Genomic DNA, 17,017 nt, shown 5'->3' with positions numbered 1-17,017 from the left:
AATAGTTAGGCTGATTTTTTTTCATTTGATATTAGGAGGTAAAGTTATTTAAGCAACCAAGAATTGTTCCAGTAATTTGTATTAATCTATTGTTCTGGATTATGTAAAATCATATTAACAAAGTTGTTTACTTAAACCAGTGATGTACATACTAAGCTTAAATTTCAGCCAGCTACTCTTGTGTTGCCATCTCTCTGTCAAGGAGCCTTTGTTCATTCTGCAGAACAAGCTTAAAAATTAAAATGCATTTACTAGGAAAGAGAAAAAAAGGGGAGATAAAAGATGATTCATTGTTTTTCTTAGATCAATGTAAACTGCTAATAACTCCCTATCCCCCAGACCTCAGGCCCTGTTATGTCAGGGCACAATACAAATTGCTACCATTCAAACCATTTGGACTTCTTTACATAATTCAGGAAAATAAAGGCTATTCAGACTTAACCTCAGATGCAATGTCAACATCTTAAGTATTTTCACTTACCTGCTGTACATTAATGAAAAAACTCCATAGCTTTAGAGTTCCCATATATCCTGACACTTCCTTTGTATGTCCTTTATCATTGCATCTTAAGTGAAAAAATAAACACTGACAGGCTTTTATAGACATATTTAGTTTATGAGTGGAGGCCACTTAAAAGAAGTAGCAGGCTTTATCTTTGAGTGACTTCTCAGCTGGCAGTATCTGAAGTATCTCTTTAGGAAACAAAATCTTCATTGAATTTTTTTCTTCACTGGAAGTAGAGTTAGCAGTTATGTGACTGTTTTACTAAACTAAAAATATCAGCAACATAGCTGTATTATTTTTCATGCCTATTCATTCAAATAAATCTTCCAGCACTGAGCTTACATAGCGGGAAAAAGATTTTATATTACTATGACTGTTTTAAAAGAACATATACCTTCTCAGAAGTGAAAGAACTGAGACTGTAGAAACTCTACATTAAATAAAACAAACTCGGGTATATGATCCTAAAAGCTTTATTGTAATATCTCCCCAAACAGGTTGTAGGGTGTCTAAATCTGCCTGAAATATCTCAAGTTATTTTAACAGACTCAGAATTGCACAAATCCATCGTCAGGATAGTAATAAAGTCACAGACCCTTAAGCTAAAGGTTCCCTCTAGAAATAGGGAACCTAGACGACAGGAGAAGGAGTCCAAAGTAGGCACAAGGATGTGTGAAAATTTAAATTTGAAGCCATTTATATGAGAACTGGACTCCACATTTACCTCACAGATTCATTTCTGTATTGCATTGCCTTAAAATGACTAATTACATAGAAATTTCATTTTAATGCTTTCAGCTTTACTTCTGTCATGGAAACTTTGGTTTATAAATTAGCCTCTGAAATACACACTGAGAAATATCCCCTTTTTTTTTTTTGACAAAATTATGCTTTTCAGAGCAAGAACAGTAGTGCATTCACATGCACAACTGGCATCTCACGACCTGAAAAAAATAAAAATAACAACTATGTTTACTGATAATGGATTCATTAGGGTCTGTATCCTTCTGCCAACAGGCACAGGAAAAAGTTCTTTGGCTACATGTGTTGGCTACTGCTAGTGTTGATGGAAGAACTGAACCATCTTTCAATAGCATCCTAGTGAAAGGACATCTTTGTTCTGTGTTCTAGTGGGACTGAAAACATACAGTTTGAAACTCAAAGGTGTATATTCTAGGAAGACTTAGAAGATGTTTGTTAACTGAGGAGGCTCCAACAGGGGAAGTTAGACTAAATATGTCACTGTTAAATTTATGGTGAGCTTCAGAGGCCCAGACACTTTTAGGTTCCAAGAAATCTCAAAGTAATGAAGAATATGAAGTAAAATTATTTTTGCATGTACTTCACGAAAGCAGATTCATTGAGTACATAAATCTGTTTGAATAAAATGTTTAAAATTGAAGTTTAAACTTTAGGAACACAAAATATTTCCATGGTATATTTTGCAAGAGAACAGAAAAAAAACCCCACCAAACCACATATGGAAAGTATTCAGTTATTTTATAAGGCTCAAATATATATATTACTTGCATATTATTATTGTTATTCTAAAGGGCTATATAAAGAAGAGCTTTCTACCAACTTTCTTCTTTTATGTTCCATTTAAAAAATCTTAATGGTGTGAGTGATTGAGAAAAAAAGTGGGTTTGGGTTTGCTTTCATACCAGTTGTAAGATATTTCAGTCTTTCGGGTGCTCACAGGCATGCTCACCTTGCTGAAATGGCAGGTGACAAAACAGGAACATGGTGTAACAGTGTGTGTAAATGGGACTCCCAAAGCAGCCTGAGCGATTGTTTCACCCCAGTTTGAACACAGTGGTGAGGATGATGGCAAATAGATAGGTTAAACAGTAAGCAAGGAATTTTGAAAAGACTTTTGAAGCACAGGAAGAGAAAGCTTAGAAAGAAGTATAAGAAATACGAAAATTTTAATGGTGAGAAGAGAGACTTTGGAAAGCAAAGATCAGCAGCAAGGCTGGCTGAGCCCGCCAGCTATAACTCTCTGGCACTGGGGCCTCTGCATCAGCCTGGCAGCATGGTTCCCCACAGGAACCCCCAGCAGCGAAAAAAGTTCAATGTTTTGGAAACTGGAGTCCATGACTACCTTCATCGTGTCTGTCTCTCACAGATAGCTGCATCCTGCAGGTCTTCATAGCTTTCAGTTCCAAGGTTAGGCAGGCCATCCTGTACAGAAAACAAGATTGGATTTTCTACATCAGTCCTTCCAGCCAGGCTAGTAGTAAGAAAAAGTAAATGAAGGCAGCCATCGCTCTGCCTCTAGTAAACAATTTATTTGTTCATCTTACATAGTATGTAGCACACCCCTGAGATGCAGATGAGAGGTTGACAAATAGTTCTTCTGCTGATAGTTGTTCTACTTTGCATATTTCCCAAGCCAGAGAAACTGCTAAACTATTGGATGTTGTCATTTAGTGATGTTTGCAATACATTTAGCAAGTTAAAATTAGTAGCTTTTAGATATAATGAGGAAAAAGAAAACGTTCTGAAACAATTAGAGCTGGTAACAAAATTAACTTGAAGAAACATCATAATAACTTTTGCTTAGTACACAATAAGCTCAGAAGAGACATTTGCCTTACCTCAGTTTTATGAATCTTATTTTAATTCATAAAAAATGTTCTGCTAAAAAATATTTGGTGACCATGAGATGATCATTGCTTTCAGTACATCACATGTCATGTTTTTTTTATAGTTGATCAGCCCCTTTCTACTACAATCACATACTTCAGACAAGCGGGCCCAAACTCAGGACCCTATCTCCCTCTAGGAATGTATTTAAACATACACAGACATGTATGCTTAATATCCCTGCTGAACAGGACTTAATCCTCCAGCTTAAATGTCTTAGTTGGGACTGTAAGGGCTCGGTGTAAGTGTACATGTTTGAAACGTATCTCTCTGCAGAGGTACATGTGAACTGTTCTAATTACCCATTGAAAATGAGCCGCATATTATTGCATAGCTATTAAAGCACATTGAACCATACTCTTCTTCCAGTTAGACATTTTAACTGATTTAGACATTTACAACATTTGGATATAATCAGTGTTCCTGAAACCTTTTCTGGAATCATTACAGGGACTTTGGTTCACCAACAAAGCTTTGAAATGCAGGGAATTTTTCAAAGATAGCTGTTGCTACAATTTCTTTGCTATGTTTTCATGAAAATGTGCATATAGTCTCTATATAGGAAATAGTCACTAATTAAAATGAAGAATCAAATAAATTACTCTGCAGTGCATGGATGTAGTGGAATATGTGGAAGTAAGGATGCTTAGTTTCTGAGGTTATCTTGTTAGTGGGTACTCAAGACAAAAGACTAGAAAAAGAGACAGGAGAAGTAATAAATTGAAGACTCAGATGCATATACCCTAATAAATCGTAGACAACAGAGACAACATAAAAGATCAGAGTACCTCATTGAGACAGGCCATGGACAGAACCACTCAAAGCTTTGAGGAGGTTCATCCAGATGTTTTGTAACTGGTAAGAAGTGGGAAACAAGATTATTCTGAGTCTCATGAGAAAAAGGAAACTTGTGGGATAGCTGAAAGGGCTTGTGTGATTGTGAAATTTATCATGGGATGTTTAGGAGAAGGACCACAGAAAGTAATGTGCAAACAAGTTGCTGGTCTGGCACACTTGACTGGCTAAGCCTTGCACGTAATCAACAGTCTATTGAGTCTTCTTATTAAACCAGTCTCCTGTTTTCCTATGGGAGTGTGCTCTGTGTGTGTGTGAGACCTGCCAGTGAGCTTGAAGCTGGACTAGCTGGCGAGTAGGAAGAGTGGTCTAAGTGGCTGCTATGAAATAGGGACTGTGGATCAAGGGGACTTATAGAAAGGAAGCTGGACAGACTGGGGCCTGGGCTGAGGGTCAAAGGCCAGCTCCTGGAGGGATCCATTTATGTGTGCATGATGCTACAAAATTGCAGGCTGGACTAGCTGACGAGTCATACCATAAGGTCTGGCAGCCAGTTACTGTAGAGGCTATAGGTCTGGGGCTAGGTAATGGGGAGACTGGGAGCAGCTACTCAGGGCCAGCCACTGTAAAGTCCCATTTGTGAATGCATGTATGTGGGCTCTGTTAATAAACCTTGCAAGTGATTAGCCTGCAGGTGAGGCAGGATCACGGAATCATAGAACCATAGAATGGCTTGGGTTGGAAGGGACTTTAAAAGGTAACTTAGTGCAACCCCCCTGCAATGAACAGGGGCACGTTCAACTAGATCAGGTTGCTTAGAGCCCCGTCCAACCTGACTTACCCTTGAATGCGTCCAGGGTTGGAGTATCTACACCCTCCCTGGGCAACTTGTTCCAGTGTCTCATTACCCTCACAGTAAAGAATTTCTTCCTTATATCTAGTCTAAATCTAGCTCTTTTTGTTTAAAACCATTACCCCTTGCCTGACCACAACAGGCCCTACTAAAAGGTCTGTCCCCATCTTTCTTAAAAGACCTATTTAAGTATTGAAAAGCCACAATAAGGCCTTCCCTTCTCCATGCTGAACAACACCAACTCTCAACCTTTCCTCATAAGAGAGGTATTCCATCCCTCTGATCACTTTTATAGCCGTCCTCTGGACCCACTCCAACAGGTTGACATTTTTCCTTTACTGAAGACTAGAGATGGATGTCGTACTGTGGAGTGGAGGGGCAGAATCACCTCTCCTGACCTGCTGGCCAGGCTTCTTTTGCTGCAGCCTAGGATACAGTTGATGTTCTGAGCTGCAAGTGCACACTGCTGGCTTTTTGTCCACCTGTTCCCTCAAGTAATTTTCCACAGGGCTGCTGTAGAGGAATGAAGGCAGTGGTCGATTAGCATTGATAACATGCAGCTGTGGCCTTGCCTCAAAGGCAGTGGGTTGATTGACATGGACGATGTGCAGCTGTAGCTCATTCCCACTAAGTGGTTAAATAGCACTGAGGATGGTGAGATAGGTGTTGGATGGAGGAGGAGCAGTGTGGTCTGACTTCTGGAGGAAGGAGAAACAGCATGGACAGTAGAATCTGACCAACAGTAAAAGCCTTGTTGTAGCCTACTAGTTTGTTTGTGCTGCAACATACTGTTTTCAAACCTTTTATCCCTGAGTGTATTGATCCTGGGGGTTGCTGCAAACCAGATGCAACACCTTGTACTTGGCCTCATTTAACCTCGTGAGGTTCACATAGGCCCACTTCTTGAGCTTGGATCAGGCCATTGGTGTGATTCACACCTGTGGGACTGTTGTTGTGGGCACATGGTGGCTGTAAGGGCAGTGGTCTCCTGTCTGTGTTTGCTGTTGGTTGGCTGTGTGTACAGGTACGTAAGTGTGTGTGTGTAGGTATCAGTGGTACCTGTTTGACCTCACTAGGGTCCAGACCTGAGCTGGCTGTTGGGGACTGGGCCAGGATGACTCACCTTTGTCTCTGGTGGACTGGGAATAATAACTCCCTTGGGTCCTGAAGTTCACTGGATTTGGCATCCTAGGGGACCCTTGGATCAAACCTTGCATGCAGAGGGAGGGAGCTACAGGCACCAGGCTTGTAAGCAGCCTTACCCTGACTCTTCCTTCCAGGAAAACTTATCCCCACTGGAGCACCCACATGCCTCCAGAAACCCAAATTCAAACACAATACTCTTGTGGAGTATACCAACAGCAGTCAGTATGACAGGCAGAGAGAAGATAGCCACCAGACTGCAGAATCAGTGTGCCAATGCCCTATTTTGTGCAGTAATGGAAAGTTAATTACATGAAAACTCTTGCAAAGGAGACTGGTGCCATATCATGTGCTACAGAGCAGAGCCCCAAAAAGCTATTGGTTTCTGTGAATTTGATTTGGAAATCAAACACAATACTTTCTTGACCTCCAACCTGATAGCTTGTTGGATCTGGGGAATATTAAACAGACACCCAGCAGATTCATCGACACAACTAGAAGCACAAATACATTTTTTCCCCATTTCCTGTTCCTAGCATGGCCATCCTCTGAATCTTTTAAAGAAGGTGAAGTGCAGTTCTGATACACAATTGTCCAAGTACAAGCAAAAAAAAAAGACTTTCTTCTCTACAAAAGTGCCCAGAGGAAAATCTAAAGCATGGAATCAATTTAGTACTGTACAAATACAATTCAATATGTTTCCTGTTATGTATCAAAAATTCATGGCCAAGTGTTATTGATAAAGAATGCATTTCTTTTGATCTTTTCAGGGTACTGAAACTGCAAGAAATGGTGACAGAAGAGAAATAATATTAGTACTATTTCTTTTGTCACCTATTTTTTCTCATTCTGTTTTGGGTTTTATTTAGTTGTTGTTCTATTTTGTATCTCTTTAAGTAATATGTAGGCTGCTGAAAAAAAATAACTTTTCCTTGGCCTCATTCAAAACACTGGCACATATATGAAACATCAGAACTAACTCTTTAGTTTTCACTGAGGGAAGACTTTCGATTTCATTAACAAAGTTACTTTTTTATGATTAAAAATGTCATTCACATCCCACATCCATCTTGACCTTTCCTTGTCCATTTGTTCATGAAAAATTGTGAAAGATCTGAACAGCTGTTAACTATGGAGGCAACCACTGCAGAACCCCCAGTGCAAAATTATAAGGCAAAATTTTCCTGTGTTAACTTGCTTGTTTCCAAGGTCCAGCAAGATCCTGTATGCTAGTCATAGCTTATTACCATTATTAAATCCATTAGGGGCATTAGATCCAATTAAAGCAAGGGAATCTTACTTTTAAACTTACATATAAAGTGACGATCTCTGAGGAAGTAATCTGAGAAAGTCTTCCTTGATCAGTCACTTTCTCCGTCATGTATCTTGAATTATTTCCTTACATCTTAGGGGGAAAATCTTTCCTTCTCTTCAGAAACTACAACAAATCACTCATTCATTGCAAACTGTACATCAGGTACATAGGTTTTACTTATCTTCTGGCTTGTATAACTGTATTTATATATATATATACACATACTGACTTTTTTAGGTGTATGAGTAGGTGATAGGCTGAGCACATAGAATCATACTGATTAACTTACTGTGTAAGGGAGGCAAAATATATATTAAAACTATTTCAAGGATTAATGTTTAATATAGAAGTAATCAGCAGGCCTCAGTGAGTCTTCATGAATCACATTGAGTGCAAACACATGGAAGGCATACTCACTAGAAATGTTGATGATGTAAAGGTCTGTATCAGGGAGACTGTTACAATGTGATACACAGGAATCCTTGTCTCAGATTAGGTCTTCATCTGCGTAAAGATTCAATTACTAACGGAGAGCATGACTATTATGATAGCTCTCAAAGACATATTTTCAGGATCATTATCAAAACTCATCATCCCCCAAGTAGTTGATTATCATAGTGTCTGGTTTCAGTGAAGAGGCAGAAAAAAATTACATGCACTTATCCCATTTAAACATTGATATTAAGTATATCTACTAATGTATGGGTTAATATGAAACAGAGGGTTCAGTAAATGAAGATCCTACATATTTACATTTGAAGTCTCAGTTACTCAAAGCAGTGGGAAGCTTGGTAGTTTACTCCTCACTGAGTCAAGTCAATAATAACAAATACTGCTTGTTTACCAGCTCAATATATAAATATGTAAATGACAGTATGGGATCTAAACTAGTATCTTGAGCCACTTCCCCAGAGACACTACCTTAAATTTGCATTATTCTTATTCTTTTCCACAGTCCTGCATCTCTGTGTGCCAGGTCCTGCGTGGAGGGCTCCCTGTGCCCATGGTGGTCGTTTGTATTATATAGTTCTAAAGAGATTTTTCTTGTTTGCATTTGTAAATTCACTTTTTGAGTACATGTCAACTTTTAGTGTCTGTGGTAATTTGTAACAATTAGATTAGCATCTTACCTGTGTGTTTTGTAAAGTAGCTACTTTGGTTAGCTTTTAGCCTGCCACTTGTTATTTTCATTTGATTCACTTACAGGATAAGACAGTGAAAAGTAACTTTCTATACACTATAACTCAGGTTTTTAGACCATTTTTGTGTTTCTCATCAGCTACCTTTTTTGAAGAGTCCTCCTATATGTAGTCATTTCTTACAAAATAGAAACATCTTTGATAACTTTGCTTATTCCTGTAGCCTTTATCCAAACACAGCTACATTATATGATATTATGGCTTTGCTACTATAGGTATTTTGACATGCAAATGGAGAAAGAGAGGCAGAACTTCAAAAAAATTCAGGATGCAGGTATGTAATGGATTTATACGGCAGCATAATGATTTTTTAATTATTATTATTTTGTTTTGTTCTCTCCATTCCTATCAACTTCTGACACCTCATTTGCTTTCCTTCACTGCTACAGTGAAGGACTGTTTCTGAACTGACACTTTCATAGATTTCTCTCATATTCCTAAGACTTTTTCTCAAACACTAATACTTGGCTCACAAAGTATCATTATATATACATATTTTTTTTGCATATGTGTTTCACTTGTACATAATTTCATTTATATGCCGTCTCATTTCCAAATCCCTTCGTATTGTGCAGCTTTTCTTTTTGTAATTGTTAACACTCATCCCTGGTCTTTGTTGCTGTTAGCATCATCAGCAAACTTTGTCATACAACTCTTTCCAGATCATTTATGAATATAGTGAATAACACTCTCTGGCAGAGACACTATGATTTTTATTTATAATGTCACTTTATTGTGAAAACCAGGTAATAATGTTGTCTTTTGTTTCCCATAGTTTAATAACTTGCTCATCCCTCTGAGAACCTTAACTTCCATTGCTATCATAGCCAAATTCCTTTAAGTGTGTTTGAGAGGGGTCTTAATAAATGCCTTTTGGAAATCCAGAAAAGTGTATCAACTTCATTAGAATTATTTATATGTTTCAAGAACTCTAATAGATGATTCTGCTACTAAGGTAATTCTGATTCCACTCTTATATATAATATTTAGCCATATGTTTACAAGTCCCTCTACCAAGGTCAGGTTGCTCACTAGAGCTCACAGTTTACTTGGCTGCAGTTCTTCAAATTTTGCACTAAGCCCTCTAAAACATTGTTGTCGTTTAACCAACTTCCAGTTGAGAAGCAGTTTTAAGAAGACATGATACAGCACAATTCATAATTCAGTTGTTTCTTTTTTCAGTTCCTTCAGAACACTTAACTTCAGCAGAAATTTGAAACTATCATCCTGTCAAGTATCCTTTAACATCTTATACTGACATTTCAGCTCAAGATGATACTGTGACAATTGCACCCAAGAAGATAATTCCACCTCTCCATGTTCTTCCACTCTTAACAGAGATACAGAATTTTGCCTCTCCACGGAAGTTTATGCCAGGGAAACAATGCCAGGTATACTTTCAAATAACATAAAATAAACTTAAAGAACAGCTGGGGGGAACGGGGGTTGTGTGTGTGGGGGGGGGGTGGTGGGGTGGTGGTGTACCAGCCAGACACCCACTGCTCACTCATTCCCCTTCCTTAACAGGGCAGAGGTAGAAAAAAGGATGGAAAACCTTGTGGGTTGAGATAAAGACAGTAAGATCACCTGCCAATCACTGTCATGCACAAAAAGAGGCTCAGCTGGTTCACTGCTATTCAATGTATTCATCAATGCCCTGGATGAAGGGCCAGAGTGCACCCTCAGCACGGTTGCTGGTGGTACAGAACTGGGAGGAGTGGCTGACACACCAGCAGGCTGCGCTGCCATTCAGCAGGATCTGGGCAGGATGGAGGGTTGGGTGAAGAGGGACCAACAGAGGCAAGTGGAGGGTCCTGCACCTGGGGAGGAACAACCCCATGCACCAGCACAGGCTGGGGCTGACCTGCTGGAAGGCAGCTCTGTGGAGAAGGACCTGGGAGTGCTGGTGGACAGCAAGGTGCCCATGAGCCAGCAGTGTGCCCTGGTGGCCAAGAAGGCCAGTGGGATCCTGGGGGGCATTAGGAGGACCGTGGCCAGCAGGTCGAGGGAGGTGAACCCCTCCTTCTGCTCTGCCCTGCTGAGGTCACATCTGGAGTGCTGTGTCCAGTGCTGGGCTCCCCAGTTCAAGAGGGACAGGAAAATTGCTGAGGAGGGTCCAGTGCAGGGCTACAAAGATGATGAGGGGATTGGAGCATCTCCCTTATGGGGAAAGGCTGAGAGAGCTGGGCCTGTTTAGCCTGGAGAAGAGAAGGCTGAGAGGGGATCTTATCAGTATCTACAAATATCTTAAGGGTAAGTGTCAACAGGATGAGGCCTTTTCAGTGGTGCCCAGTGACAGGACAACGGGCAACGGGCACAAACTCCAACACAGGAAATTCCATCTGAATATGAGGAAGAGCTTCTTTACTTTGAGGTTGACAAAGCTCTGGAAGAGGCTGCTCAGAGAGGCTGTGGAGTCTCCTTCTCTGGGGACATTCAAAACCCACCTGGGTGTGATTCTGTGCAACCTGCTCTAGGTGAACCTGCTTTAGCAGTGGGTTGGACTAGATGATCTCCAGAGGTCCCTTCCAACCCTGACCATTCTGTGATTCTGTGAAATGAATTTAATTTATTGCTAGTTAAAATGTTTGGATATTAATAAACAAAGACAAAATAAAACACCACCTTTTTCTCACCCCTCCCTTTTCCCCATGCTCAACTTCACTCATTCCTGACTCTTCTACATCTGTCCTCTCCAGTCAGTGGAAGGGGTTGGGGAATAGGAGTTTTGGTCAGTCCATAACAGTTCCTATCTGCAGCTCCTCCCTCTTCACATTTTTCCGCTGCTCCAGTGCGGGGCCTTTCCACAGGCTGCAGTCCTTCAGGATGAATTTGCTCCAGCCTAGGGTCCTCTATGGGCTGCAGTTTGCCAACCTGCTCTACCGCGGTCTCTTGCATGGGCTCCAGGGAAATCTCTGCTCTGATGCCTGGAGCACCTACTCTCCCTCCTTCTTCAACCCTGGTGATTGCAGGGCTATTTCTCACCTTTTCTACTCACTCCTCACTACCTGCCCGGTGGCAAGGAGATCAGCCAACTTATTCTACTCAGAAGGGACTTGCTGTGACAAATGCAATCCAAAGAAACAGAATCTTCACAGAATTTATCAGTGACCCAGCCTAAGACATCAGCTGCAAAGAGTCTTTGCTTTCGTATCTAAGACAGTGCCTAAATTTCTTCTGCATTGACTGGAGAGACAGTTTAGAATCAGATTCTTACTGGTTGCCATAGTATTTCCTAATGAATGTTGAAGAAGAAGCAATACTGAGAAATACTGAGGAAACAGAGTGTAGAAAATTCTTCTCTCTCTGGTTTAGAGTATATGAATAACAAAAGCTCTCTGGAGATTAAACATCTTTTTAGACACAGAGGAATGAAGACTGAGCTGTGAAAACCATCTAATTTCTAAGACGACCCAGATCCCCTGGACCTCAGTGGGCTTTGGATTCCAGAAGTTTCCATACCTTGGGGTTGATGCTTGAATAAGCCACCCATCTCTAGATATGCAATTTATACAGTTCATCAACTGATGATGACCCAAAGCTCCAAATGTGCCTAGCTCTTCCCCTAGCTGGTGTCTAGATGAGAGGCAGAGTTGCACTGTCTTCCTCCTTCAGTGCTTCTTAATAGTAAGCTTAAGTGTTACCTTGCTTAACAGGTTGACTATTATGAAATGTATTTTTGGTGGTCAGGATGTGAAGAGCTTAGACGTGCAACTCTGTATTGGCAAGTCTACTCATTTTAATTCAGAGTATCACAACAGCTGGCCAGTGCTGATTATGTGATTCACCAAGGGTCAAAAAAGTAATCTGACTGTGCTTCAAAGTTGAATCTTATTCCAATTAAGTTAGTGTTGCCATCACCTAGGTATCTTTCTCACTCTAGCCACAAGACTAAAAAAGCAGCTGTAAAACCACTTAATATTTTACGGAGCCTTAGAGGAACTCCTGAGGTTGCCAGACTGCAGACTGGGACTAACTTCTGTAATAATCCATGTAAAAAGTGTGAAAGGAAACAGACACAGGGAAATAAGATTGTCAATGCTAAAATAATTACTTTTATGTATAAAAAGAAAGCTCTGCATGAACTGTACAGCTTCTGAGATAAACAGGCACGCATGATTGTACCAGTGTAACCTGGAGACAGGTACGAGAGATGAAGCAAGAGTTTTGGTCCCTGAAGAAAGTGTTTCTGCAGCCTGCATCAACAGAGGCACACATACTGCGCAATACCATGTAGCCTGACCCATCAAAGGAATAATTTAATCTTCAGAACTTTCAGTTTCTTGTCTCTCTGAACTACTTAAGTTCAATTCTTTTAATTAACATTTAAATGAGAAAACAATTCCCTGTTTGTATTTTCAAAGGTCATTAGGACTTCATGGCATTAGGCAATGTCCCTTTCATATCAAAGGAGCGGAGAAATCTTCTCACATGCAGGCATTTTATACTTTCCCAGTGCTGTTGATCTGGATTTATTTTGCTGCTTCCTTTTTAACTATTGATTGTACCTGGGCTTGATAAGTGACACAGCCAGAAAAATATCCACGGTCCAGATTCTCCCAAAAGTTAATCAAATGGAAATTCTGCTGTCAAAATTAATTTCCATATTGTATAAAGCAAAGCTCAGAACTACTCTTTCTAATCACTCTGTTCCACTGCCTTTCTCATTTCCTACAGAATGTTTATCTTCCCCCCATTTCCATCTTTTTATTACATTAGGAATATGCTCTGTGTTCTCATTTGTCTGTTCCCTCATCCTCTGCGAGACCTGAGTGTACAGAGTACAGTCACATTTCTCAGCCAGATATAAGCTTATGCTATATGGTATAAGCCAGTATATAAGCAAAAAGCTGTACAAACACCTATGCATGCAAAAGCTGTAGGTGGCATTCAGTATTACAGTTAGAGGGCATTCAGCACTGCTGCCCTTCCAAGGCTTCTCTTTGCTCTCACGTCCTGTTCTGCTGACTGACATCCATATGGGGTAGCTCAGTGAATGCGTCTTGTCTGTGCTGTTTGTAATGTGCAAAGGCTTTGCTACACACATGAATCTCAACAGCGAATCAGTGGGGGCACCTTCCTTACAGGTGATAAGAGCAATTTAACTATACCTGAATTTTAGTTAACTCAAAAGAAATCAAGAAGTGGTTTTATTGGGTTTGCATGGCAAGGTTTTGGTAGTGGGGGGCCTGCAGGTGTGGTTTCTGTGAGAAGGTGCCACAAACTTCCACTATGTCCAATAAAGCAAATCCCATCTGGCTCCAAGACAGATGCGCTGCTGGCCAAGGATGAGCCCATCAGTGATGGTGGTAGCTGGGCAATTGCAGACGGGAAAGAGGAGTGGGAATATGTGAGGGGAGTAATTCTGCAGACACTCGGCTCAGTGCAGAAGGAAGGGGAGAAGGTGCTCCAGGTACTGGAGCAGAGGTTCCCCTGCAGCCAGTGGTGAAGACCACAATGAGGCAGGTGGTCCCCCTGCAGCCCATGGAGGACCCCATGCCGGAAAAGGTGTGTGCCCAAAGGAGGCTGTGCCCCCACGGGCAGCCCACGCTGGAGCAGCTCCTGGCAGGGCCTGTGGCGCCATGGGTAGAGGAGCCCAGGCTGGGGCAGGGCTGCTGGCCGGGCTGTGACCCCACAGGGACCCACGCTGGAGCCGGCTGTGCCTGAAGGACGGCACCCAGCAGGAGGGACCCCAGGCTGGAGCAGGGCAGTGTGAGGAGCCTCCCCCTGAGGGGGCAGGAGCGGCAGGGCCAGCGTGTGAGGGACTGACCCCAGCCCCATTCCCTGTCCCCTCTGCTGCTGGAGGGAGGAGGGAGAGAAATCAGGAGTGAAGTTCATCCCAGGAAGACGGGTGGGTGGGGAAGGTGGTTTTATTTCTCATTATCCTACTCTGATTCAATTGCTAGTAGATTAAATTAATTTTCCCCAAGTCAAGTCAGTTTTGCCCATGATAGTAATCGGTGAGTGATCTCCCTGTCCTTATCTCAACCCACCAGTCTTTAGTTACATTTTATGTCCCCTGTCCAGCTCAAGGGCGGGGAGCAACAGAGCAGCTTTCATGGGCACCTGGTCCACCCAGGGTCAAACCACCACAGCAATACACCAGGAACAGTGTATGTCTGCCTGACACTGGTAAATGGGAGACTCAGGTGCGCGAACACTTGTCAGAGATTCAAACTCCTAAGAAGAATGTGTTGAGCTTCCTTTCCATTTTCCTTTTTTTTTCTCTTTGTACTGTGATTCCTGACAGTCCTGACATACCTCATTTCTTTTAATTGTGTGGGATCTCTGAGTGCTGCTGTTCCCAGCATCTTTTTCTATTGTCTGCATCTCTGTTCTCCTGGCTGAGAGGTGAAAGGGATGAATTCATTTAACTTACATGTCTTATGAAGAGAAAGAGTCTTAAATTAACTCCTAAATTTAGATGTCTTTTCAATGTGGAATGGAACTAACTTCTAAAGGCCACCAGCTAGGGTACAAATCTATTATAGTCAGGTAGAACCCTAATGTGGTTACTTGAGGCACAGGTCAGGAGCTACAAGTTGGCCATTATGCCCTATGCTAGACTTTTAAGGGGCATTTAAGTCCCTGTATCTCAAACTAATTTTCTGAGAGACTAGGCTGACCTTGGAGAAGGTCTAACTTTTCTTTATGTCTAATTTTGCTATAGTTCTAAGCCTAAACAGTGCCTGACTGTTTGTCTATTATACCCAAACAAGACTTACAAACTCATTGTTCTTCTAAGTGAACTGAACTTGTTACCTGTGAGGTTCTATTTCTTTTTGAATTGAGGCATTTTCAGAAAATGCATTATGCCCGGAAGTATTATACCTGCTGGGATCATATAGGAGGGACGATGCTATCTTATCTAATATGCCAGAGTGATGCCTGGAATAACTGCCTCCCAGAAAAAAACCCACGTTTTATCTCTAAAAGACCTAGCTAGTGCACTCCAAAGAAAATCTGCAATGCACACAGTGCAGACTGACATGGAAAAAAGACCTGGAAGTTATTTGACACTATGACAGTATTCAGATAATCCGTATCTTCCTTGTAAAACCAGTCATTTACAGATAATAGAGTATTTCCTTACAGAAGAATAACATGAATAGAAAAACTCTTCAGGATCTTTTCACCCTGAATCTATCACTTTAATCAAAGTATAAGCAAACATACATTGGGAAGTTGGCCGGTGTGACAGAGTAACAACTTCCCGCTGTAGAAACAAGGGGAGTGCAGCCACACTTGTCGTTTGTCATGGTAAGAATGCGTGAGTGATGCTGAAAATCAAAGCAAGAATTATCTATGAACCACAACACAAAAGCACTGCACAATTAATCTCTTATCTAGCAATTAGACAGCAAGTGAGCAAGTCCTGGATAACAAGGATGCCTCTACATGTCACTTCGGGGAACATTTTAAATAGAAGAACCCTGGAAAAGTGAAGAAAGATAATCAATACCATGATTAATTACAGTAATTTCACACAAACATCTGGGAAATTAAGCATGCTCTTTAGGAGTTGTTTCTTGCAGTGACTTGTAAAGGGATGAATAGTTGCAAACCAAACTTCATATCAATATATTGAACAGTGTGGTAGCAATGATATTTATTTCAGCTTGGAAACTTTCCAGAAATTAGAAACTAATACAAAAACATCTTAAAAAGTATTGGTTTTTTTCAAATACTTTTGTTGTTATTTTTGTTTTATTGGATGCTGCTTCACTTTTAAAACTTGCCCACTCTGGTTCTCCTGAATTATAATTTGAATATTTCAGATTAAAAAAAAATAATAATCATGGGAGAAAGGCACTAAAGTGAAATTGTCTGTATGTTGCATTCAACACGACACATGCCGAAGTATTAAAATACAGTTTTGTTAAGTCTGGGAAAAGCTCCTTTGATTCTGAATTTTTGTGTCGAGGATTATAATACACCTCCTTTTGGGCTGAAACTGACTCAGGTGAAAATTGTTTAGGAATTATTCAGGGTCTAGATTTTTGTATGAGTGAAGCACAGTTTAAATGTGCACCTAAACTTGCATATCTTACAGCAAAAATCTCTTTACCAATACATACTCATTTTCACCACCAGCAGCAGTACATTGCCAATATACTTGGAGAAAAGGCAGTTTGACTCACGTGTATTCTAGGCTTTAGGACTGAATAATGTTCATTCAAGTGCAATCCTCACAACTGATAGTAAGCACCCAGAATTTTCCTGGTTGGCTCAGTAGGTGATCTACAAAATACAAAGTTTCTTCTATCTTTAGCTTCTTTTGATTGGAAAATGAGCATGTTCCATGCCATTGTATGCTGTTTAGAATGAAGAAAGTCATATATAATATATTCATAAATTTTAATTCCATTGATGGCTATTCAAGTCCAGATGTTTAGTCGATTTTGTTCACTGTAATAATTCAAATAAGTAGCATGAAAGTAGTTGACAAGCAGTGATAAAGAATGATTGTTATTCATAATCAGTTTTGTCTAATGGGTTAACTTAGTATTGGTTGTGGTTTTTGATTGAAAAGATTTTTGCAGAAGAATAATTCCTGG

Source organism: Falco cherrug, chromosome 3 (assembly GCF_023634085.1).
Source record: "Falco cherrug isolate bFalChe1 chromosome 3, bFalChe1.pri, whole genome shotgun sequence".
Taxonomy (NCBI): domain Eukaryota; kingdom Metazoa; phylum Chordata; class Aves; order Falconiformes; family Falconidae; genus Falco; species Falco cherrug.
Note: the sequence above shows the minus strand (reverse complement) of the source record.